Source organism: Oncorhynchus mykiss, chromosome 17 (genome assembly GCF_013265735.2).
Source record: "Oncorhynchus mykiss isolate Arlee chromosome 17, USDA_OmykA_1.1, whole genome shotgun sequence".
In the NCBI taxonomy this organism is placed as follows: Eukaryota; Metazoa; Chordata; class Actinopteri; order Salmoniformes; family Salmonidae; genus Oncorhynchus; species Oncorhynchus mykiss.
This window is the reverse complement of record NC_048581.1, coordinates 77,334,108-77,362,076: the sequence shown is the minus strand read 5'-3', so window position 1 is coordinate 77,362,076 and position 27,969 is coordinate 77,334,108. Positions and strand designations below refer to the sequence as shown.

The window sequence follows — 27,969 nt, the reverse complement described above, 5'->3', positions numbered from 1 at the left end:
TCATATCTAAATATGTAGCATATTTCTCCCAGAAAATAAGCTATTTAGGAGCACCTGCCATTTGGAATGAGTTATGCTACGTGAAATCAGGGTTCAAATTAACATAAAGCTGATAATCATACAGTTAAATCGGAAGTTTACATACACCTTAGTCAAGTATATTTAAACTCAGTTTTTCCACAATCCTGACATTTAATCCTAGTAAAAATTCCCTGTTTTAGGTCAGTTAGGATCACCACTTTATTTTAAGAATGTAAAATGTCAGAATAACAGTAGAGAGAATGATTTATTTCAGCTTTAATTTCTTTCATCACATTCCCAGTGGGTCAGAAGTTTACAAACACTCAATTAGTATTTGGTAGCATTGCCTTGAAATTGTTTAACTTGGGTCAAACGTTTCAGGTAGGCTTCCACAAGCTTCCCACAATAAGTTGGGTGAATTTTGGCCCATTCCTCCTGACAGAGCTGGTGTAACTGAGTCAGGTTTGTAGGCGTCTTTTCTCGCACACGCTTTTTCAGTTCTGCCGACAAATGTTCTATTTTTTTATTTTTTTTATTTTACCTTTATTTAACCAGGTAGGCAAGTTGAGAACAAGTTCTCATTTACAATTGCGACCTGGCCAAGATAAAGCAAAGCAGTTCGACAGATACAACAACACAGAGTTACACATGGAGTAAAACAAACATACAGTCAATAATAAAGTATAAACAAGTCTATATACAATGTGAGCAAATGAGGTGAGAAGGGAGGTAAAGGCAAAAAAGGCCTTGGTGGCAAGGTAAATACAATATAGCAAGTAAAACACTGGAATGGTAGTTTTGCAATGGAAGAATGTGCAAAGTAGAAATAAAAATAATGGGGTGCAAAGGAGCAAAATAAATTAATTAATTAAATACAGTTGGGAAAGAGGTAGTTGATAGGGCTAAATTATAGGTGGGCTATGTACAGGTGCAGTAATCTGTGAGCTGCTCTGACAGTTGGTGCTTAAAGCTAGTGAGGGAGATAAGTGTTTCCAGTTTCAGAGATTTTTGTAGTTCGTTCCAGTCATTGGCAGCAGAGAACTGGAAAGAGAGGCGGCCAAAGAAAGAATTGGTTTTGGGGGTGACTAGAGAGATATACCTGCTGGAGCGTGTGCTACAGGTGGGAGATGCTATGGTGACCAGCGAGCTGAGATAAGGGGGGACTTTACCTAGCAGGGTCTTGTAGATGACATGGAGCCAGTGGGTTTGGCGACGAGTATGAAGCGAGGGCCAGCCAACGAGAGCGTACAGGTCGCAATGGTGGGTAGTATATGGGGCTTTGGTGACAAAACGGATTGCACTGTGATAGACTGCATCCAATTTGTTGAGTAGGGTAGGGTTTCACGGTTGGGGTGGTGTTCTTTGGCTTGCAAGCCTCCCCCTTTTTCCTCCAAACATAACGATGGTCATTATTGCCAAACAGTTGTATTTTTGTTTCATCAGACCAGAGGACATTTCTCCAAAAAGTACAATCTTTGTCCCCATGTGTAGTTGCAAACCGTAGTCTGGCTTTTTTACGGTGGTTTTGGAGCAGTGGCTTCTTCCTTGCTGAGCGGTCTTTCAGGTAAAGTCGATATTGGACTCGTTTTACTGTGGATATAGATACTTTTGTACGCGCTTCCTCCAGCATCTTCACCAGGTCCTTTGCTGTTGTTCTGGGATTGATTTGCACTTTTCGCACCAAAGTACGTTCATCTCTAGGAGACAGAACGCATCTCCTTCCTGAGCGGTATGATGGCTGCGTGGTCCCATGGTGTTTATACTTACTACTACCACTATTGTTTGTACAGATGTACGTGGTACCTTCAGGCGTTTGGAAATTGCTCCCAAGATGAACCAGACTGGTGGAGGTTCTAAAGCCATGACATTTTTGGGGAATTTTCCAAACTTTTTCAAGGCACAGTCAACTTAGTGTATGTAAAATTCTGATACAGTGAATTATACGTCTGTAAACAATTGTTGGGAAAATTACTTGTGTCATGCACAAAGTAGATGTCCTAACTGACTTGCCAAAACTATAGTTTGTTAATTAACAAGAAATTTGTGGAGTGGTTGAAAAACAAGTTTTAATGACTCCAACCTAAGTGGTTGTAAACCTCAGACTTCAACTGTATAATAAAACAATTAATGATCAGTGGTTTGCTTGAGCATATGTTAATATACAACATTATCTCCCAATGTGATATTTCATACAGTATTCCAGCCTGTAGCAAAATAATCATTGTTCTTAGTTGAAATGTGATGCATTGTTTGTCAACATACTGATTACACATCTAGTAGTGATGGAGAATAATCACGAGTGAATGATAGAACTATGATTTGAAGGGTTTTGGAATATTCAAAAAGAACTGTGACTTCATCTGTCCATATTAAGATAGTGAGGAGCTTAGCGAAGGGGAGCCATTCAGTGGGATGCTGCTGATTTGAATATGATTAATGGAGGGCCAGCTCCTGGAGTTCCATCCAGCACACACAGCCAGTCAGCCGCTGATAGGGTATAACCCAACGTTGTCTCTGCCATCACCAGATACACTGCTTCTATTTACCCAACACTCAGGAGGTTATACTCCTGTGCTCAGTCTTAAACCCAGACTAGGGATCTGCCCACAATAAGACAGTGAGGAGTCTGTCCAGCTGGAAGAGGAGCTGAAGACCGCTGGCACCAATGCCACAGCCCAGTCCATGGGAGACCATCTCTCCCACATGGAGGGCAGGACAGTGTTGTGACAACAGCAGTCCCTTCCCCTCAATGTCACGTCATAGAGCTGGAATCAAAAGCCATGCCAGAGGAATGCATGTCATCACCATCATGACAGGAAGCACTACAGGAATCAAGGTCAACCCTGACAAAGTCATTCTTTAGGCACTTAAGAGAAGCACAACATGAACTGGTGATCTGGGTGGAACTGTAGAATGACTTGCTCTCTCAAGAAAAATGCAAAAACAGAAGATCACATACAGACACTGAATTTTAAGCATTAAAAGCCTGTAGGCTGTATCTAAGACTGAACTACTAACAACAGTAATTCTGTAAGTACTGTACAATAAAAGCCACAATCCTCGTCTTATAATAACCATCATCCATCACATACAGTACTAGGACTTACTGTCATTCAATCCCTAATGTATCTTACGATGTCTACTTATGAGAAAACACCAGGGTGACGCACTGACCAGAACCAGCTCTCAAAGTTATATAAAAATCGAACAGAGTAACTGTACTTTTTATATCATGCAAGCTGATGTCAAAACTTGAAGCAGGAATGGGTGGCAGGTAGCCTAGTGGTTTAGATTGTTTGGTTAGTAACCGAATGTAATGTGGTTCAAATCCCCAAGCCAACTAGCTAAAAAAGCTGTCTGTGCCCTTAAAACCTCTAGTAACTCCCCATCCTGGGTCCAGGAGAGTAATCATCGACTGACACTAATTAGCATAACGCAACAGACATAAATATTCCTAGAAAATATTCCTATTCATGAAAATCACAAGCGAAATATATTGAGACACAGCTTAGCCTTTTGTTAATCACCCTGTCATTTTTTTGTCCAGCTAGCAGCAGGTATCAAATTAAATAGTTTACCTTTGATGAGCTTCGGATGTTTTCACTCACAAGACTCCCAGTTAGATAGCCAATGTTTCTTTTTTCCAAAAATATTATTTTTGTAGGCGAAATAGCTCCATTTGTTCTTCACGTTTGGCTGAGGAATCGCCCGGAAATTGCAGTCACGAAAACGCCAAAAAATATTCCAAATTAGCTCCATAATATCGACAGAAACATGGCAAAAGTTGTTTATAATCAATCCTCAAGGTGTTTTTCAAATATCTATTCGAAAATATATCCACCCGGACAATTGGTTTTTCAGTAGGACCGATTGGAATAATGGCTACCTCTGTATTTTACGCGAGAATCACTCTGGGAGCCATCAGGTGACCAGTTGCGCAATGTAGCCGCTTACGGGTATTCTTCAACATAAATGCGTAAAACTACGTCACAATGCTGTAGACACCTTGGGGAAAACGGAGAAAAAGTAATCTGGTTGATAGCTGTCGTGGAAATTTCCTGTATTTACCAAATCATGAGAGCAAACCACACACAAGTCAAAGTTATAATAAAGTCCATCTTTAATTATATGAGCTCCATCACAACCCTGTGACTCTCAGATCAAATTCAGTGTCTATAAATGAATTCTCTGAGAGTCCTTACACATTGCAACTGAGAACCTTTATAGCAAAGACACACATAGCCAGACAGCATTGGCCATAAATTATCGTTCAGCTTTGTCTCCTAAACAATGTTCTTTTCTCGCTCTCAGGACCATAAAACAAAACCTATCAAAATGCACAAATACCCCCTCCTTGACAAGATCACAGAGACACAGAGACTGGCACACAGACATTGTGGAGCCAAGAGATAATTGATTTAAAAGATATGTTTACATTTGAAGACAAGCTTGACCTCTCCCCTCTCTGCGGACCAAGTAACTGACCCCATGTCAGAGAACAGAAAACTGCAACCGGCCACCACTATATTATCCAAAAATTGACATTCTGATGAGAAGTAACTCACAAGCATATAATGAATATAAAACATCTTATCTATGTTACCCAACTAATTCTGATTATTCCCCAACATAGCCCATTCACTGCTCAATAGGGACGCATTGGAACGCAGAGTTCTCAAAAGATGAGTCACTCCGGATTGGATTTTTCTCAGGCTTTCGCCTGCAATATCAGTTCTGTTATACTCACAGACAATATTTGTACAGTTTTGGAAACTTTAGAGTGTTTTCTATCCTAAGCTGTTATAATTAAATGCATATTCTAGCATCTTGTTCTGACAAAATATCCCATTTACTACGGGAACATTATTTTTCCAAAAATGAAAATACTGCCCCCTAGTCACAGAAGGTTAGCAAGGCACTTAACCTTAGTTGCTCTGGATGAGATAATATGTTAATGATTAAATGTAAAAAATATATATATAATAATAGTAATAATATAGGGGTGAAAATGTTATGGATACAAGAGCTTCTGGATCCAGGACCTGGATGAGTAAAGAGGATTCAGATACAACGCTTAAGCACCCTCTCCCTTATGAAGCAATGCAAATGTGGAGATGTTGAGTGGGCTATTTAACACTAGAAAAGCCCGGCTTCTCTCTGGACCCCCCTTCAGGCAAATAAGGAGTAATTTTGACTCAATTTAACAGTCTAATAAATACATTTCATGTATGCTATCAGAAAAATAATAATTTGGTTGTGTTTAAGAAGGCCTTGAGTAATATTAGAATACCAAAATATATATATTTTAAAGAACACAATATGGCTTGCCGGGGGCCAACGAAGTGCTCTGAACTTGACTGACTGTGTGGACACTCGATCAGGTCACATAGATTTTAATACGTTTATGTTACTGTAGGCTGTTGCCAGTGATTATTCCTGGAAAAAGTGATATTTTGAAATAGAGGTCATCTCTTTAATTAAAGTTTGGCAATGGTAAGTGTTTTAGAAACCTCAGAATCTGCTCTTTCTGATACTATGTAGAAATGGAAACTTCTTAGATGCATGCGACACTGTAGGATGATTTGAAAAGTCACTTTTTGGCGGTTTGTAAAAATACTCTAAATGACCTGTTAACTTCTTATAACACAACTTACGTTAGTGATAACAAAATTCTAACATCATAAGTGTGTTAAACAGACTTATTTAGGGAAGTCAAGTGCGAAAGGGTGCACAACTTTTAATTGACATTGGGTCAAAATGATCCCCTTGGCCTTTATAGTGTTAAGGGCTACTCAGAAATCAAGTACTATCTACTGTATGTTGCATTCGAGTAATTGGGGACTAACGAGTTTAAAGATGTATGGACAGAGGAGTCCTCATAAAACACCATATAGGCCCCCCTCTTTAATTTGTTATATGTTGCTTCCCACTCAAATAGCCTCCCTGGTTTAATATATTACATAATGCAGAATGACAAGCAGGCACAGATGGTTCAAATGTGATTGATATAAACTTCAATGATTGTCAAGCCCTGACCATAGAGAGCTTTTTATTCTCTATGTTGGTTAGGTCGGGGTGTGACTAAGGGTGGGTTATCTAGGTGAATATATATATATATACCTATGTTGGCCTGGTATCCCACCACAAACGGACCAAGCAGCGTGGCCAGGAGGAGCAGACATCCTGGACATGGGAGGATATCTTGGATGGTAAGGGATCCTGGACGTGGGAGGAGATCCTGGCTGGAAAGGATCACCTTCCATGGTTGGCGGAGCCAGGGTTTGAACCAGGGCCAACTCACCATGTTTTGCGGTGATATGCACTATGTCTCCTGTGCGCATTCACAGCTCGGTGCGTTCTGTGCCAGCTCCTCGCACTTATCGGATATCCTGCACCGGCTCTACGCGCTGTATCCCCAGTGCGCCTTCACAGACCAGTGCGTCCTGTGCCAGCTTCCTGCACTTGCCGTGCGAAGGTGGTCATTTGTCCAGGACGCGTTGTGCCAGCTCTACGCTCCAGACCTCCAGTGCGCCTCCACAGTCCAGAGCTTCCGGCGACGGTCCGCAGTCCGGAACTTCCGGAGACGGTCCACAGTCCGGAACCTCCAGCGACGAAATCGAAACAGGCAGCCCGGTGCCACCTGTACCGGTCCCACGCATCAGGCCTCCAGTGCGCCTCCACAGTCCAGTATGTCCTGTGCCTCCCCCCGCACTCACCCTGAGGTGCGTGTCACCAGCTTGGTACCACCTGTACCGGCCCCACGCATCAGGTCTCCAGTGCTCCTCCACAGTCCAGAGCTTCCGGCAGTCCCAAGCCTCCTGCGAGTGTTCCCAGTCCGGAGCCTCTGGCGACGATCCACGGTCTGAAGCCTCCGGCGACGATCCACGGTCCGGAGCATCCAGCGACAATCCACGATCCCGTTCCAGAGCCGCCACAGACGATGACGTGTCCGCAAGCAGAGTGGGTACTTCGCCCCGCACCGGAGCCACCCCCGACGGTAGATGCCCACCCGGACCATCCCCTATTGAGTCAGGATTTGCGGCTGGAGTCCGCATCTTTTTTTTAGGGGGGGGGGGGGGGGGGGGGGGGGGAGTTACTGTCACGCCCTGACCATAGAGAGCTTTTTATTCTCTATGTTGGTTAGGTCGGGTGTGACTAAGGGTGGGTCATCTAGGTGAATATATATATCTATGTTGGCCTGGTATGGTTCCCAATCAGAGGCAGCTATTTATCGTTGTCTCTGATTGGGGATCATATTTAGGCAGCCATTTCCTGATTGTGCTTTGTGGGATCTTGACTATATATAGTTGCCTGTGAGCACTATAGCAGCTTCACGTTTCATTTTGCATTTATTGTCTTCTTTGAGTTTCACTTCAAAATAAAGAGGATGGAACCATACCACGCTGCATCTTGGTCCACTCAGTGTAACGATCGTGACAATGATGTAAGCAAAATTTCAAATCTCTTAGTTTACAAAATCCCAATTTATAATTAATCATACTGTATGTGATTAACACCAAGGAATAGCATATGACAGCACACTGAATGAGTTATGAATATGTTAATAATTCCTATTTTAATTCAACTTTGATTATTGGAGAGAGGGTGAGTATCATGACTGGTAGGCTAACAAACTATCATACTTTGACCATAAACACTAGTGCTGTACCTTTCTAGAGGAGAAATGTTAACTAAATGGCTTTAAAAGCACCAGTATTATGAAAGGTTGCAGTATTATGTAAATAATAGCAGGGAGAGAAGCATAGGTTTTTTATAGACAACTATTGATGCACAGTAAGAGCCAAACCTTTATGCTCATAAGCATTATATGTGCATCATAAAACACATAATGAATGTTTAGACACAAATGTGGGGTTATGATTTTTTTTTTAAAGAACATTGCCAATGGAAATAAATTGGTGTATTTGTGCTTATAAAAGTGACAGAGTATGGATTATTACTGAGATCCCTGAAGCTATGGTGTTCTAAAGTCATATATCTTTCAGTGGACAGGGGAGATGAGGGAGACATTGCGTCAAAGGCTGTTACAGATTCGGTCGGCATAAACGACCCTCATTCAACATCCACCCAGGAGGCATTTTCTAGTCATCCTGTAAACTGGCCATGTTAAGAAAATGTAGGACAAGAATGGGTGCTCTTGGAAAGCACTCTTTTCTACAGTATTTCTGCATACCACACATACTGCATGTCATGGGTTCCATGATTATCTGTTCACCAGAGGGAAAAATATGAACATCTGGGAAAGGTATCTACAGCTCACATCGAAGCAGTTAGTATATCCCGTACCTGCATGTCATCAGCTGAGAGGAGATTGTGAGCATATATGCAATATATTTCCTATAAGACATTTAGGTACTATAGGTTGGGCATTGGACACATAAACATCAGTGTGTCATGTCTCTCATCATAGGACATGTCTCTCAGGGTAGTGGCATGGAGCCAGAGAGTGCTTTCTCATCACTGGGACTGTCCACTAGCACAAAGTAATGAGATCATCATGGGTGAAGTGATGCTGAAAATGAATCATCTCCTCTCTATCCCCCCATGGCACGGTGTCCACATTTCTCCAGGACCTTGTACTGATAGTCCATCCATCCTGTAACACAGGCCAGTGACACCAGAGCCATCACTGGAACAACACGGCCCCCACACAGCATCTAACTGACAATATCCCAAAATCTAGTCAAATCAGAGCAGAAAACATAGGACCATAAGACGTTTCTTAACACTTCCTTTTAAGGGATCCTTATTAGAGTGTAATTACACGAACAAGTATTGCAGTTAACTAACAATTCACAGTTAAAATGTAATAACATGTACCTGGTTGTAATTGCGGTCTGTAATTACAGAAGTGTAACATTGAATGCTTGTAACGTTACTTCTTATAAAATGGGCAGGTTTCTACTAAATTCACCAACTTGTTGTTTCACTTCTTCTAAGCTGCATCCAATTCATTCACAACTGTGACTAAGGTTGGGATCCCTTGTGGATGCGCTGGGTGTCTAAAACATTATAGCCTATGCTCAATAGTCTCTAATTACTTAACCATGAATGTGTACTGTTCAAAATATAACGTTGTTGCTAACACTTGCCAGAAAATAAAGTGTGCCACCTGGGTAAACTTGGTTGAGCTTAAAAATACAGATTTAATACGAGTGTAATCCCAGATGAGGAACAAGACACTATTTCAAAGTACATGTAAAATGTGCATAAGTGCAATGTAAATACTCGTTTTTACACAGGGTTTTGCAAATTAAAATGAAGTGTATGTTGAGGAGTACTTACTTGTAATTAATGTGTACTTATACAGTACATTACCTATCCCAACAACCTGGCCCTTAATTTAAAGCTTGTGGAAGTGAGATCCAAGTGGTAGAATAAATACACAAGTACACCACAGAGTACAAGAAATATCTGCATAAGTACAATGTAATTATAAGGTGTTACACAGGATTTGGCTAAATACAATGAAGTGTATCTTTAGGGGTACTTACTTGTAATTATTGTGTACCGATAGCCAGTGGTGGAAAAATTACCCAATTGTCATACTTGAGTAAAAGTAGAAAATGAATGAAGTCACCCAGTAAAATACTCCTTATAAGTATTTGGTGTTTAAAGTGTTTAAATATACTTAAGTATCCAAAGTAGAAGTATAAATGTCACATTCCTTATATTAAGCAAACTAGATGGTAATATAAAAATAATATACAAAATATAATGGATAGCCAGGGGCACACTCCAACACTATTTACACATGTATTGAGAACTGTAGTGGAAGAAAAGTAAAACTAGTAAAGTACAGAAACCACAAAAAAAAACATCTTAAGTAGTACTGTATATAGTATATACAGTATATCACTGTATATAGATTTTTGTTTTATTTTGTTCTACTGTATTATTGACTGTATGTTTTGTTTATTCCATGTGTAACTATGTTGTTGTATGTGTCAAATTGCTACACTTTATCTTGGCCAGGTCGCAGTTGCAAATGAGAACTTGTTCTCAACTAGCCTACCTGGTTAAATAAAGGTTAATAAAAAAAATGATTAAGCAGCAGTTTAGAAAGTGGTGCTCATGAGCCAAAAGTGGTCCCCGTGTTTTGTGTACTACATCATCCATTTTGTATGATGTTATGTCCTGCAATTATATATTTTTTTATTTGTGAAATTCATACGAAATGTTCCGAATCAAATTCGTACTATATGTTACAAATTTGTTGTGCTTAAGATCCTGGTGTGCATCTTTAAGTACTGGTACTTTAGTTTACACCACTTCTGAAAGCATACCAACAAGCCATATTTCAGCATGCACAAATCCCATAATATGTGTAAGCCAACTGAGAACTTGTGATTTTTTTTTACTAGTTTAGCGAGCTGGCTAACGCTGTCCCGTACTGATCCAGCCTAGCTTGCTAGCTAGTTGGCTAACAACGTTAAGTATACTTACCTTTGTAATTGGTTAAATAGGACAACACATAGAATTTAAAGCCCTTCTCCAATTTCCAATTCGGCCAACACACACACTTGAGGAACACTGCCAACACACACACTATGAGGAACATTCATTCCTTTTCAATGTAGCTAAACACTAGCTAGCTAACTTATTACTGGTCGCACAGATAGATCATGTGACGCATCCGGTTGGAGATGCCTCTCCCTGACAAATATGGTGGGGAGAGGAAGCTCAGTGGCCGGCAATGGGAGCGTATGGAGTGAGATGGAAATGGGCTAACATTCTTATGATTTTCTCATCAATGAAACATTTGATCTCAATACAAAACTACAATATTTTGTAGAGTAGACTCCCTTTGCTAAATATATCTATATTTTAATTGCGTTGTTTGGAGTGCAAAGGCGAATTTAGTTATTGTACATGTGCACTTCACAGACTAGGCGTTCCCTGCTGCTCCAGTTTCAACTGTTCTGCCGGTGATTATTATTATTTGACCATGCTGGTCATTTATGAACATTTGAACATCTTGGCCATGTTCTGTTATTATCTCCACCCGGCACAGCCAGAAGAGGACTGGGCACCCCACATAGCCTGGTTCCTCTCTAGGTTTCTTCCTAGGTTTGGGCCTTTCTAGGGAGTTTTTCCTAGCCACTGTGCTTCTACACCTGCATTGCTTGCTGTTTGGGGTTTTAGGCTGGGCTTCTTTACAGCACTTTGAGATATCAGCTGATGTACGAAGGGCTATATAAATATATTTGATTTGATTTGCTAGCTCATGCTTGGCTCTGCCCACCCCCTTTCTTGTTCTGGCCACTCGACTCACTAGCTTCCCATTGGTCTTTCTTGGGTTATAAGAAAGCATGATGATGATAACTAGTATCGGGTAACATACTGTAGCTTCTAATACTAGCTAAATTGTCATACATTCTTCTTCTCTACCAGAGATTTTAACAAGGTCTCAGACACCAGGATGGAAAAATGCTTACAAGAAAGTAGCATATGAAGACAAAGACAGATTTTCAATGTTACTAATAACATTTTATTTGATTTTGATTTGACTTGTAACATTAAAAACAAGAAATACAGCTAATTTAGAAAACGGGATTGTCTACTCACCATTCCATTGGCAACAGATTTGATTTCACCACTAGAATAACAATTTTTATATCTTTGTTTATTCTAATTAATCAAATTATTAATGTAACAACAAAATACTTATTTTGTACAAAATGTAAATTTTTTGTACAAGTTATTTTTACATATTGCAATAAAGTTGACTAAAGTAGATGCTCTATTGTTTTGTAGGTATTTTGACTTGGTAATGAGTGGTAGGCCGAAGTAATTATATACAGTATAAATAGTTCAATCCTGTGTAACACCTAGTAACTTTGTATTTATGCAGATATTACATGTAATGTACACTGTTGTACTAGTGTGTTTATTTCTCACCTGGAAGGGCGCTTTCAGAAGCTGATGATGAGATTGTCAGATTGGAAAATATACTTTGTAGGTACACTCTAATTACAAGTAAGTACCCCTCAAGATGAACTTCATTTTAACTAACTAAATCCTGTGTAAGAAATAGTAATTACAGTGTACTTATGTGAACATTACATGTACACTATGGCACTTCCAGAAACGTTTAAAATTATGGCCAGGTTGTCAAGATGGGTAATGTAATGTAACACATTAGTTACATGTAAGTACCCCTCAAGATACTTCATTTTAACTAGCTAAATCTTTTGTAATAACTTGTAATTACATTGTACTTAGGCAAACATTGTGTGTACTGTAGTATGCTTCAAAATAGTGTAATTCAAATCAAATTGTATTGGTCACATACACATATTCGGCAGATGCTACTGCGGGTGTAGCGAATTGCTTGTCCTCATCTGGGATGACACTCCTATTAGATCTGTTTTCGTAAGCTCAACAAAGTTAAACCAAATGGAAGTAGTTTCCAAGGGGAGGGGTGGTGGGGGGGGGGTAGCGTTGCAGACGGCTGGCTATATTGGTACGCTAATACAAGACTATTATTAAACACCCAGTGCACTACTCTTCAGAGAAAAAAAAAACCTATGGCAGATGGTGCACTTTATTTTGGGGAAACTTCTAGCAACAACATTGACTGGAGATATATATTTGAACAGTGCACATTCATGGTTAAATAATTAGAGCCTATTATGCATAGGCTATAATCTCCCAGACACCCAGCTCATCTGCAAGGGATCCCAACCTTCATCACAGTTGGTAATGAATCAGAAGCAGGTGAGAAGAATTACACTGTAATAAGGATTCCTTTAAAGGAGATGTTACCAGAAGTCATAATGACAAAGTGAGACATCTGACATTTTCATGGAGACTGTCATGTAAGTGGTTTCCAGCGTCCCACCTGCGTAAGGTCAGGTAATGATCTATGCTGGCTGATATAGGTATGGCAGGATTGTAGATCAACAGTGTTACCTCTATCTTCAGGAACTGTATTCTATTAGGAGGGCAAAAAAAATGGCTATTTCAGTAAAAAAATGTAGCTTTTGGTAGAAAGTATGAGAGCCTTTCTGTGGGTAATGAAATCACAATGCAAGATCAGTGGTGTGGTTGTGGGGTGGCATTGGTCTTAATCTGTTAGGCCTGGCATTCATTGACAGATTGATTAAAGCCTTCCTTATATTGCTCCCATATTTGGGGAGACATTGATGAATCCCTGCAGAGAGACTTTTCCAGACAGACACAAACAAACAATCCAGAGAAAGTAAAAAGGGCCAAGTTAAAGTTAAATCTATCACAGGCCAGTAAGTGTAATGGGAAAATACAGTTTAAAGGTTTGGAATAATCACAGATGTCAGGAGTTAATTTTCACTGCGTGAGGGAGTATGTTGTCCTAGAAATATAGAGTTGACTAACGGTGAGGTCTTGTGATGTCTGGTGAGTTCTGTTGATGGATGAGCAGGCGCAGCCTCACAAAGCCAGAGTGAAATGGCACAGGGCACAAGACAGAATGACAGACAGTGACACAAGCAGACAAAATCAGCAGAGCCAAGCTACAGGGTCAGACACACAGCCATAGACAAATAGGCCTTTGAGCCGCACAGCCTGCCCCAGATAGTTGTAGCTACACAGTGGACTGAGCCTGTCACAGACCCAAAGCCATCATCTCTCTTGATGACTTGTTAACATGCATGGACCTAGTTGTTTGGTCTTCAAATTCCAAGATAAAAAGACTGGGAGGGAGGCACTAGACTGGAGGCAGGCATGTGCTTGTTTATTGCAAGTGTAAGCAGCTCATCAGAAGATTGGTTCATTGCAAATCCATTAAGTGTGCAGTGCATGAATCATGCTGCAGCCTGCACTGCCTCTGTATTTATGTTGTACTGTAGTTTCTTGTGAATAGGACTGGTGGAAATGCTGCCAAACAGCAAGGAAACTCTCATTATGTTTGTCACATTATTCATTGTCCTAATATATTTAAGTTTGTTACACACACTGCTCATGTTTGAAAGCGTATATTAATAGACTTCAAAATATATGAAATATGGGATGCAACCACATTGCTCGGCAATCCAGTCTGTTACAGTAGAGGTTATTTTAGGGTGTCCAGGGTGGAAAATGCACTTTGGTGATGACATTTCACTTCCTTATGTTATAAAATACATTTTACCATGACAAATATGATTCTTCATGTTCTGAATCGTTCAGTGGGGTCTTTCTCTAACATACAGTATCATTACCATTGTTGGATTTCGTAACGTAATACATCCGATAATATTAAACCACTGAGCTCTGTTGACAGAGTTGTGCAGCTTTCTCATTGAAACTTTTGAGAATTTAACGTTTTGCAAAATGAGCAAGACACGAGCTGAATGACATGTAAAAGGATTTGAAAATAAAAAGCTTGGGGTACGCTCAGTGCTCTGTTGACATTTCACAGTTATGCTTGTTTTTGTGAGAAGTCTTCGAAAAAGAACAGGAACTTCGTATTAATATGAACAGCATATACTAAAATGTGAAAATATAATATCTTTCTTACCTTTATATCCTCCAGATTTGAAAAGAATGATGAGTTCAATGGTAAGCCTGTCCGGTAGCCTTAACTCTTTCACAGCATCGAGCCTAGCTGATGCAATGCTATTTTCTAGATTTTTGACACGCTTTTTTTCTCTGACCTCCATTGATTTAGTCGCCCTAATTTTGACCATCCTAAAAGGGATTATGTTAGAGAAATTAAGTTGGAACATTGATTTTCTTAGAGAATCATCTACACAATATGTTATTTTAGGCATTGGTCGAAAGCTATGTTTTTGGTTGAACACCATAGTTATTAACATTTGAATTAATATCAGGTAGGTACAAATGGCGTGTGTATGGAATCAATATATATTCCACCCGACTGTCTAATGCAGTGGCAGAATATGCATCATCCACTCAGAGGTGCTAAATTTTAAGGCTGTAATTCTAGACCATTTGGGGAGGTAGATGGAGATATTACTGTATTAATATGAGACTTGCAATTTCCCAACAAGGTCCTATGGGATCTCTCAATTACATCCTCGTGGAACTGCACTGACATTACATTCCCAGTTAATGTGATGTTAATACATCCACAGAATAAAATTGCATTACAAAAAGGTTATGCGAATTAACCCAGACATGAAAGAACACACGCATACATTTCCGCCCCTCTCCATGACTTGCATTGTGGCCTGTCATAGTTAATAGGTTCCTCTTAAAAAAACAGGTATATGAGCCTGAAGCATATTCAGGTAAACAGTATGTGATCATTGACAAAAGTATTAATCATCGTAAAGCTTGTTAGTACATTACTACCTGTTCATTATAACACCACATGTTGTCATGACACTCTTACTGAGAGAATACTGAAAGCCTGCATACGAACATACAGTTCCATAAAGAATAAAGACTGAAAGAGACTCCTACTTTTGTCAACCATCACACTCACACCATATATTATTTTGAGATGTGGCATAATGGAAGTGCTTCAGGTAAATTAATAACCTGCCTGTTCTGAATGTGTATTGGTGAATGGGGAGAGTAGATCACTGAAAAGGCAGAAAAAGAAAACAAGTGGAATAGAGGTTTCTTGTAATGTGTGCGCTAGCAGTACAGTGTATGTATGCAGAGGTCAGGGCTTGTCAGATGCTCTCTTCACAAGCACAGCCACACTAGAAATTCACATAACAGTACATTTCATGTTCTAGCAACTGGAGGCACACAGACAGAAATAGTGTATTGAAACATTTATGAGGCAATGGTGTGGTACTCGCATGTATTACAATGCAGCAATACAGAGAGCAACACAACCACACATTTTAACTGCTACTGGGATATTCTAGGGACAATGCAAGTGGCAAACCCTGAGACGATACAGAAAATAACGATTCTGCACATCCCACTGAAATAAGAGCATCCTTACTGTGCTCAAAGAAGCCTCTGAAATCCCTCTACTGCATGTGGATGTTGAAGTTACTGACAGGAGGTAAGATTTGAAAGATGAAGAAGAATATGCAAAACTGAAAAGGAGGTAGTGAGGGCTATGGAATTTTGAAGTTATTTCAGATCTAATGCTAATAAAAATGCTTATTCACCCAATTACATACAGTACAAGTAAAAAGTTAGGACACACCTACTCATTCAAGGGTTTCTTTATTTTGACTATTTTCTACACTGTAGAATAATAGTGAAGACATCAAATCTATCAAATAACACATATGGAATTATGTAGTAACTAAAGAAGTGTTAAACAATTCAAAAATATTTTAGATTCTTCAAAGTGGCCACGCATTGCCTTGATGACAGCTTTAAACACTCTTGGCATTCTCTCAACCAGCTTTATGAGGAATGCCTTTCCAACAGACTTGAAGGAGTTCCCACATATGCTGAGCACTTGTTGGCTGCTTTTCCTTCACTCTGTGCTCCAATTCATCCCAAACCATCTTAATTGGGTTGAGGTCGGGTCATTGTGGAAGCCCGGCCATCTGATGCAGCACTCCATCACTCAACGTATTGGTCAAATAGCCCTTACACAGGCTGGAGGTGTGTTTTGGGTCATAGTCCAAATAAGCACAAACCAGATGGGATGGTGTATCGCTGCAGAATGCTGTGGTAGCCTGCTGGTTAAGTGTGCCTTGAATTCTAAATAAATCACATACAGTGTCACCAGCAAAGGACCCCCACACCATCATACCTTCGCCATGCTTCACAGTGGGAACTACACATGCAGAGATCATCCGTTCACCTTCTCTGCTTCTCACAAAGACACAGTGGTCGGAACCAAAAACCTAAAATTTGGACTCAGACCAAAGGACAGATTTCGACATGTCTAACGTACATTGCTCATGTTTCTTGGCCCAAGCAAGTCTCTTATTATTATTGGTGTCCTTTAGTAGTGGTTTCTTTGCAGTAATTTGACCATGAAAGCCTGATTCACGCAGTCTCCTCGGAACAGTTGATGTTGAGATGTGCATTTATTTGGGCAGCAATCTGAGGTGCAGGAAACTCTAATGAACGTATCCTCCGCAGCAGAAGAAATTCTGGGTCTTCCTTTCCTGTAGCGGACCTCATGAGATCCAGTTTCATCATAGCGCTTGAAAGTTTTTGCGACTGCACTTGAAGAAACAAAGTTCAAAGTTCTTGATATTTTTCGTATTGACTTACCTTCATGTCTTAAAGTAATGACGGACTGTCAATTCTCTTTGCTTATTTGAGCTGTTCTTGTCATTATATGGACTTGGTCTTTTACCAAATAGGGCTATCTTCTGTATACCACCGCTACCTTGTCACAACACAACTGATTGGCTCAAACGCATTAAGAAGGAAAGAAATTCCACAAATTAACTTAATGTACGCCTGTCAATTGAAACGCATTCCAGGTGACTGCCTCATGAAGCTGGTTGAGAGAAAGCCAAGAGTCTGCAAAGCTGTTATCGAGGCAAAGGGTGGCTACTTTGAAGAATCTCAAATATATTTTGATTTGTACATCCATTTTTTTGGTTACTACATGATTCCATGTGTCATTCCATAGTTGATGTCTTCACTAGTATTCTAAATTGTAGAAAATAGTAAAAATAAAATAAAAACCCTTGAATGAGTAGGTGTCAGCACTTTGTGACATCGGCTGAAGTAAAAAAAGGGCTTTAAATAAATTTGATTGAGTGTCCAAACTTTTGACTCGTACTGTATGTACAGTACGTATGCATTTGTAAACATTACCCATAACATAATGTGTCTGAATGCAGGTCTATGAAATAGATTAGTCATTAGAACAGAAAATAGAAACACAAAAATGTGCTATGTTTTTGCCATCCACACTATGCTACTGGAAGATGCTATCACAAAACACAATGGCTTCATGAACAAGCTCCAAATACCATCTGATTATTCAGTCCTGATCTGACTGTCTTGAGTGAACAAAACTCAATTTTCAGGTTAGGCCTGAGCATTGAATCCTCCGAGACGTTCCTCTGAATGGCAAAGTCTAAAAGACTGCACTTCATCCCAAGTCACTACCCCCGCATAACTCAAACTTATACTTCACACTTTTTGAAGACAAATTCTCTCCACGACATGTTTTGAATTTCCATTGTGATGATTACCTGGAAATTGTTACTGTTATAAATATAATTTGCGAGGGTTTGTGAAGTATCAGTATTGCAGGACAGGCCCACATGACAGGCCCTCTATCAGGCTGATGCAGGTGGCTATATACAGTAGCTAGCCTATCCTCACTGTGTTGACAACACAGTGTTGTGCACCACCTCCTCCTCTAACACCAACGTGTTACTGATGCCTGTGCGTCAGAGGATCTGTTAAAATGGAGCTAAGCTTAGCTCCCACCTTATTCCCAGGGAATTATCCTCAGGCATCTTTCCCCATAAACCCCCGAGTCTGCTCAAAATCTCCTTGTAAATTCTCCATCTTCTCCACTGCATACTACAGAATTGAGCAGATGTTGGATTTATACTGTGTATCTGTACGTTGACTTTAAAACGGGATGTAATTTACTTCAAGGTATTATTGTGTCCTGTTTGAGGATGGTTTGAGTTAAACCTTGTGATGTATTCTAACACTGTTGTACTGATATTAGGGTTGATAACGTCAAACTTCCTAAGTGGTACGCGATAATGTAGACCTGCAAATTTCAAACAAATATTAGTGTGGTGGCAGTGTCCTGCAACAACATACTTAACTGTAACCATTCCAAGCACAACAAACACCATTAATCAAAATGAATCTCATGAGAGCATAATCTATCGATCTTGTTGGAAATACAGTATATAATATTGTCTAAGAAGCTTACAACCAGAAGTGACCACAGTGGTGGTAGCCAATATACATAAGGAATAAGGAATTGTGTAATGGTTTTGAATAAATATTTCTCAATGGCTTATGGGTTCACAGTCAGGTTCTGATAAATAGTTGATAGTGACAGTACTACTATAAAAAACAAAAAACATGCATTAATTATTCATGAATTCCACATAAACGAAATCCCAATTATACCATTTTTAGGCAGTACATTATAGGAGGTTTTCCAAATTTGGTCCTGGGATCTCTGCTGGGTGCACATTTAGTTTTTTGCCCTAACACTACACAGTTGATTCAAATAACCAACTTATCATCAAGCCTTGATTATTTGAAAACATACACCCAGAGGGGGGCCCAGGACCGAGCTTGGGATACCCTGCTTTATAGGGTCTGGGGGGTGTTTGAAGGGAAGAAGGAAAAGGAAAAATATGGAAGTACTTCCCAGTTCAGAATGGTACAGTATGTAATAATTCCATTCCCTCAACGCACTGAAAGTGAGGGCTCTGATTTATTTATGCCCCTCTGCTGCCAAGGAGTATTAAATGGAGGAAGACTGAAAGGTAAATATTCTGCTGAGAATAGCAAATAAAAAATCTAATTTAGGTGTGGACAATGCATGTCTCAGACCCACCTATTGACTTTACAGAAATAGCTGTTTGCCTCGACATCAACAATTAAAACGTTGCTGCCCCAGCCTCTGCATCACCCTGGGTGTCAGGGACAACGTCAACCTTTCTTCCGTTCCAGATAAGGACGATTCACTGAAATGAAGACCACATTCTTTCATCACTCCGAAAGGTTATTCAGTAAGTTCTAATAACTTGGTGTGAAATGTTAAGGGCAGTTTTTAAAAGATTGTCATTTATTTCTGGTGCTACTACAGAGGGTCCTGTCATATAGATCAGCCTCCATCAAGAGGTGAAGGTCACCAGTCTGTGCTGTTTACTGTGCCTGGTCTCAAGCTGACCTAACACATGTCCTCTCCTTGCTCCTTCAAGCTTCCTCACACAAGATATTAGATACTAGATACAAGCTACTAATCCTTCTACATTGGAGAAAATATACAGTGTATTCGGAACGTATTCAGACCGCTTGACTTTTTTCCACATTGATATGTTACAGCCTTATTCTAAAATAGATTAAATAAAAAAATCATTAATCTACGCACAATTCCCCATAGTGGCAAAGACAAAAAAAGGTTACAAGAAATGTTTTTGAATGTATTAGAAATAAAACACAGAAATACATTATATACTTTAGTATTCAGACCGTTTGCTATGAGACTTGAAATTTATCTCAGGTGCATCCTGTTTCCATTGAGCTTCCTTGAGATGTTTCTACAACTTGATTGGAAAGGCAAACATCTGTCTATATAAGGTCCCACAGTTGACAGTGCATGTCAGAGCAAAAACCAAGCCATGAGATGGAAGGAATTGTCCATAGAGCTCTGAGACAGGATTTTTGTTGAGGCACAGATCTGGGGAAGAGTACCAAAAAAATGTCTACGGCATTGAAGGTCCCCAAGAACACAGTGGCCTCATTCTTAAATGGTAGCAGTTTAGGGACAGTCTTGGTGGTTCCAAAGCTGGCTGCCGGCCAAACTGAGCAATCGGGGGAGAAGAGCCTTGGTCAGGGAGGTGACCAAGAATCTGATGGTCAGTCTAACAGAACTCTAAAGTTTCTCTGTGGAGAACCTTCCAGAAGGACAACCATCTCCGCAGCACTCCATCAAATCAGGCCTTTATGGTAGAATGGCCAGACGGAAGCGACTCCTTAGTAAAAGGCACATGACAGCCTGCTTGAAGTTTGCCAGAAGGCACCGAAAGACTCTGAGACCATGAGAAACTAGATTATCTGGTCTGATGAAACCAAGATTGAACTCCTTGGCCTGAATGCCAAGCATCGTGTCTGGAGAAAACCTGGCACCATCCCTACAATGAAGCATGGTGGTGACAGCATCATACTGTGGGGATGTTTTTCAGTGGCAGGGACGGAGAGGCTAATCAGGATCGAGGGAAAGATGAACGGAACAAAGTACAGAGAGATCATTGATGGAAACCTGCTCCAGAGCACTCAGGGGTGAAGGTTCACCCTCCAACAGGATAACGCCCCTAGCACAACGACCCTAAGAACACAGCCAAGACCACGCAAGAGTGGCTTCGGGACAAGTCTCTGAATGTCCTTGAGTGGCCCAGCCAAAGCTTGGACTTGAACCTAATTGAACATCTCTGGAGAAGTCTAAAAAATCGCTGTGCAGCAACACTCTTCATCCAACCTGACAGAGCTTGAGAGGATCTGCAAAGAATAAATGGGAGAAACTCCCCAAGTACAGGTGTCATACCCAAGAAGACTCGAGGCTGTAATCGCTGCCAAAGGTGCTTCAACAAAGGACTGAGTAAAGGGTCTGAATACATATGTAAATGTGATATATTTCAGTTTTTAATAAATTTGCAAAAAAACATTTTTTTAAGTGTTTTGGATTGGTCATTATGGGGTATTGTGTGTAGATTGAGGGAAAAAACAATTGAATCAATTTTAGGATAAGGCTGTAACGTAACAAAATGTTGAAAAAGGCAAGGGGTCTGAATACTTTCCGAAGGCACTGAACAAAAAAAAACCAACAATTTCAAAGATTTTACTAAGTTACAGTTCATAAGGAAATCAGTCAATTTAAATAAATTCATTAGACCCTAATCTATTGATTTCACATGACTGGGAATACAGTCACAGATACCTTAGAAAAATAAGGTAGGGGCGTGGATCATAATACCAGTCAGTATCTGGTGTGACCTTCATTTACCTCATGCAGGGCCACACATCTCCTTCGCATAGAGTTGATCAGGCTGTTGATTGTGGCCTGTGGAATGTTGTCACACTCCTCGTAAATGGCGGTACGAATATGCTGGATATTGGCGGGAACTGGAACACACTGTCGTACACGTCGATCCAGAGCATCCCAAACATGCTCACTGGGTGACATGTCTGGTGAGTATGCAGGCCATGGAAGAACATTTTCAGCTTGCAGGAATTGTGTACACTTCCTTGTGACACGGGGCATTGCATTATCATGCTGAAACATGGATCTCATCACGGTATCTCTGTGCATTCAAATTGCCATCGATAAAATGCAATTTCGTTCATTGTCCGCAATGAACGGACCGGCCCTAAACTAACATATTGAATTGTTTTAAGATGGTCATGCCAACGATTATTTAATTGTTTGATTTGGAATTGTAAGACCCCTTAATAAGGGGGAAAAAATTAAATAATAATAATAATAATGGATTGGATTCAACATTGAATTTGGCATTACTGCTATTAGCCAATAGAAACACATTGAATTTGGCATTACTGCTATTAGCCAATAGAAACACATTGAATAACATTCACTACATGGAACAGATAGTCAAAAATAATCTAAAGGGAGTGTTCTTAAAAGAGATGAGATCAGTAAACAATTTTTTTTTGTTACACTTATTTATCCCCTTACTTTAGACACTAAACTAACTCAATATATACACTTCCATTCAGTTTTAAAACTGGAAGCGTGGACATTCAGATGAGTCTTGTGAGGCTTGTCGGCGTCCTAGAGCAAAACGGAGAACACCATCATATCCGTGACAGTCTCAGCTTTCCACAGACGGGACATTATTTTCCAGGCCAAGCCACTCAGACATTACCGACAGAAGTTGGTAGAAGAGGCTGTACCGACTTCAGAAATCTTGTGAGGCTTGTGGACGTCCTATAGCAAATCAGAGAACACCGTTGTGTTGGTGACACAACAGACGTTTTCGTGAGAAGACCGATTTCCGGGAAGTCTCATGGTCTGCAAACACTGCCACCTTTCACCGCAGATGCGGAAGGGACGGTAATTGAGACGCAGCCTGCAAAAAAACAGATATCGCTATCTTAAACTGTTCTACCTTGTTAGCAAGCAAATAAATTAAAGTTGGCTAGACTTCAAACATAAAGACTAACTGGCTACTCAATAGCACATTGTGCTTCAGAAATTGTTTAGGAGACGTGTTAATTTTCTATAATGCAAGAAGTTGGTCATTATCAGTGGATGTGCATTGTGCATGGTTCTGGGTCATTTTTTTAACAAAAAGAGCATTTTCATAGACAGACTTGAAAAATGTGTGAATACTGCAAAAAAATCTGATTAAACAATTTCAATAAAATAATGTTTCAGTGGATCTTATGATTGTAGACAGCTTATATTTAGCCTAGGTATGACTTTACAAGCCATAAATTACTTAGATTAAATTCAAAGCTTATTTCAAGAAAATGTTTTTAAAACATGTACAGTACCAGTCAACAGTTTGGACACACCTGCTGATTCAAGGGTTTTACTTTATTTTTTACTATTTTCTACATTGTAGAATAATAGTGGAGATATTACAACTATGAAATAACACATACGGAATCATGTAGTAACCAAAAAGGTGTTAAACAAATCAAAATATATTTTACATTTGAGATTCTTCAAAGTAGCCACCCTTTTCCTTGCAGACAGCTTTGCATTCACTCAACCAGCTTGGAATACATTTCAATTAACTGGTGTGCCATGTTAAATGTTAATTTGTGGAATGCGTTTGAGCCAATAAGTTGTGTTGTGACAAAGTTAGAGGTGGTATACAGAAGACAGCCCTATTTGGTAAAATACCAAGTCCATATTATGAAAAGAACAGCTCAAATAAGCTAAGACAAACAGTCCATTATTACTTTAATGCATGAAGGTCAGTCAATCCGGAAAAGGTTGGGTGATTGTGGAGGCCAGGTCATCTGATGCAGCACTCCATCACTCTCCTTATTTGTCAAATAGCCCTTACCCTTGGTCTTTTATCAAATAGGGCTTCCTTCTGTATAACACCCCTACCTTGTCACAACACAACTGATTGTCTCAAACGCATTAAGAAGGAAATAAATTCCACAAATTAACTTAACAAGGCACATCTGTTATTTTAAATGGATTCCAGGTGACTACCTCATGAAGCTGGTTGAGAGAATGCCAAGATTGTGCAAGGCAAATGCCAAGCTGTCATCAAGGCAAAGGGTGGCTACTTTGAAGAATCTCAAATATATATTTTTTTTATTTTGATTTGTTTTTACTACATGATTCCATATGTGTTTTTCATAGTTTATCTTCACTATTATTATACAATGTAGAAAATAGTAAAAATAAAGAAAAACTCTGGAATACACCATTGCTCGCTTTCTCTGTATTTTCTAGTGTGGAACTTTCCAAAAATTGCACTACCTGACGACATCACTGAGAATGTAGCCCCTTCACGTCACAATAACATCCTGCTGCTGGCTGGCGGATGGCCATGGAAGCATTTCACTTGAAGGGTGTGAAGGACTGACAGACGGCATCTGAGGCCGTGAATACAGAACCAGCCTGGCTCATACACACACCGGCAGCTATTAACATGACCACGATGCCAGGCAGAGGGAGAATGAAGCTGGCTGAACTGGCACTATGATATCACAGGCCTGACCCCAGCAGACAACACTGAGCTCAGGATGTTAAACCCACCACCCGCTCCATCTATCACTGTTATCTCCCTCTATCACCTCAGTGAAGATTAGGCCTCAGCTAGCTACCTGCCCTGGCCTGCACTGAGTTCACGGCCATGCAACTTCATATCCCAACACGGGGAACATGTGTATAATGCATGATACCTCATAGAACTTCCATGTCTACTCAAGTCAGTGACAGTAGCATTGGTGAGATAGTTATACACCAACAATTACACCTCATACGTATGCATGTATATTAAATACATTGAGGCTGTCTGTCGGTCAGTGCAGCAATTGAGGCTGTCTATTGGTCAGTGCAGCAATTGAGGCTGTCTATTGGTCAGTGTAACAATTGACGCTGTCTGTCAGTGCAGCACTTCATATTGCCATGCTGATCATTTGTCTATAATATGCATACATTTGTCAGCGAGAAGCAGCCAGGCCAATATTTTCTTCTCCAGAACAATGACCAAATGGATCACTTATTTTAATGTTCTAATTCATTTCCTATGGATGGTGGGAGATGGAGTGATTTGACATCTGTTGCAATTCGGTGAGAGCAGGCTGAATAGTCAGGCTGTAGTGAGCCACTGCCAGTCTGTCAGGTGGGCATGAGAAACTGAGGGAGCCCAACAGCCCATATGTATTCTCTAGATGGCCCTCCTGAGGCTAATCGACAGAGCTGCAGAGACGTGGCAGTTTTATTAAGTCACTGCTTGAGAAATTAACCCACAAAGTGGTATATTAATCATCGTTTCGACAAACTAAGTGACAGAAGAAAGTGATCATGGAATAAATCTATTGAGGTACATTTGAAAGAAAACAGCTAATTATACATTTTGCTTTACCTTCCTGTAAAGTTTGAACTACAAGATAAGAATTTCAGAAGGTAGGATTCCATAGCTTTCCTAGAAATTATGACTGCAGACTTGGGTCTAGTTAATAAGAATTGTTCTGTTGTCCAAAGTCCAAGTTTAAGGCAATACATGTCCATAACAGACACACACGAACACTGCCTGTCGCGCACATACACACACAAACACACAGAGAGAGAGAGAGAGAGAGAGAGAGAGCGAGAGAGAGAGAGAGAGAGAGAGAGAGAGAGAGAGAGAGAGAGAGAGAGAGAGATGAGCTCAAATCAGCACCACAGACAGCACAAGCACTAGTGTGCTTGTTTCAAACAGATGTTTTTTTATATCCTGCTTTAGGACCGTGTAGCAGCTAATTCCTTTTTGAAAATCTGAAAATTATTGCAAAAATGATGTCTTCCAATTCCATTTAAAACAAACACATTTTGGGGGCAATACACTGGTTAGCATTCATTTGGCTCCCATCACGTATTATATTAGACTACTGCAGGTGTGTATGCACGGTAACCTGGATACGTTGCCCAAACAGCCTGTATGCAAAGCCAGAATAGTATTTTTCTGCACACTACCCTAGTTTGGCTAGGCACAAATACAGAACATCAGAGACAGGGACTTTAGTGGGAAAGAGTGCACTTACTTCTATGGATATGTTAAAAAAAAAAGACATACTTGTTCAGCAATTAGGCTACACCTAAACAACTAATGAGAGCCCAGAAAGAGAATACGAAATATGTTAAAAGGCTGGGTGAAATTCAGAACGTGATCCAACCTTTTTTTAAATGTTATTTTTACATTTATTTAACTAGGCCATGCAACTAGGCTACCTACCTGTTCTGTGATGTAAGTTAAAACAAAAGCCTATGTCGTTTGCTGCGTCTTCCAACAACGGCTTCGTAAAGAATTAGTGCACAAAATGTGAAGGTATGAGGCAGGGAGAAGATCAATTAGAAAGCGTTATTGCTTGCTATATAGTGCAATGACAAACTACAAAGAATAGCCTTCCCTTTTGAATGTAGTCTAGCGAAAATGTGCTTTGAAATGCAATTCCAAAGCATTTACTTAAGTGTAGATTAAAATGAACCGCACGAAATATCGCCACAGACTGAGTATGAACTTGATATTCATGTAACTGGGAGAGAAAGCATTGACTGGTGTTCAAAACACTGGAAATCTAAGGATTTGGTGAAAATGCGCAAATCAACCAGCTGTGGTTCAACTAGGTAGCCTACTAGTTATACCTGCTGCTATGCGTTTAGTCAAATTATAAGTGGACTGGACGTATTCGCCACCAAATAAACATTCCCCATTCATAGATTAACACACAGTAGACTACGTGGCACAATAACTTTCATGGAACCTTACCTTCAACAGAGAAGACAGGGCAGGTTGCTGCAGGCGAGTATGAACTTGATATTCGCAGGCAAAAGGAGAGGTTCTTCAAAACCAAGAGGACTGTGAAGACGTCCGGAACACAGGAATCTCAAATCGCTTTTGATACAGAACCGCTTGATGTCCAAACTGTTTCTCCCAGTGTAGATTTTGGCAGCACAAAAACGCCACACCATAGACCCCTCCCCCGCACAAATCACCATATGTATTAAATATGGTTGTTCTCATGTATAGTAGGTTATGACTAGCCTATTTATCTCAAGATCAGACTATTGAATATGCAGGTGAATTAGACTATACCAATCTATTTGAGGTGTAATCCTTCAGGATTTGGGACAAATCAATTGTTGCCTTTTTTAAAAAATGTTACTGAATGACTAAACTACAGTAGGATATAGTAGGCCTACACCTATTTGCCTTCCAGCAAGATGTATCGATCAGCAATATTCTAATCTGCACATTTTCTGTAACCATATAATAGTTGTTTCTTATTTCCAATTGAACAATTGTGCAACACATAGGAGAATATTGGATAGGCCACAAAGAGTCAAAACATAAAGCTACTTTACTTTAGGACTAATCAAGTGCAAAAACATCTGTCTGCTCAAAGTGTAAATCATTACTTTACAGTAACATAATAAGTAGGTAGGCTACTTTAAAGGTCTTCATTAGCTGAAAATTACGGTTGTCGGTGTTAGACATTACCAGGCAGGTACTGGTAACAATAGATTTGGCACTGGAGGAAGCAGGTTGGACTGTAGTGGGAGCAAAAGCATCAGCATCCAGTAGACAGGCGAAGAGCTAGTACGCTCAACTGAAAGCATATTGTTCGTTTATAGTATACTAAAACTAACCAATAGTATATAGTATGTAATAATTAGATACCATACTCTAATGTTGTCTCTGTGTTCTCCCCTTTGGATTTGTGTGTATTAAGTAGTTGTTGGGAAATTGTTAGATTACTTGTTAGATATTACTGCACTGTCGGAACTAGAAGCACAAGCATTTTGCTACATTCGCATTAACATCTGCCAACCATGTGTATGTGACCAATACAATTTTATTTGGTAAATTAAATATGCAGTATATAGTATGGGTATTCGAACACAGCTATGGAATCATGTAGTAACCAAAAAAAGTGTTAAACAAGTTAAAATATATTTTGGATTTTAGATTCTTCAAAGTAGCCACCCTTTGCCTTGATGACAGCTTTGCACACTCTTGGCATTCTCTCAACCAGCTTCATGAGGTAGTCACCTGGAATACATTTAAATTAACAGGTGTGCCTTGAAGGTTCATTTGTGGAATTTCTTTCCTTCATAATGTGTTTGAGCCAGTCAGTTGTGTCGTGACAAGGTAGTGGTGGTATACA

General features: G+C 39.9%; 1 protein-coding gene across 2 annotated transcripts in view; it reads right to left on the bottom strand.

The window, feature by feature from the left end:
- The window catches only part of LOC110494607 (contactin-4), a 113,417-nt gene extending 86,625 nt beyond the window's left edge, over positions 1 to 26,792 (bottom strand). For both annotated transcript variants that reach the window (XM_036950698.1, XM_021569830.2), the window contains exon 1: positions 26,571 to 26,792. The gene's annotated coding sequence lies outside the window, so the exon portion shown is untranslated. The remainder of the gene's footprint in view (positions 1 to 26,570) is intronic.
- Between the last annotated feature and the right edge of the window lie 1,177 nt (positions 26,793 to 27,969).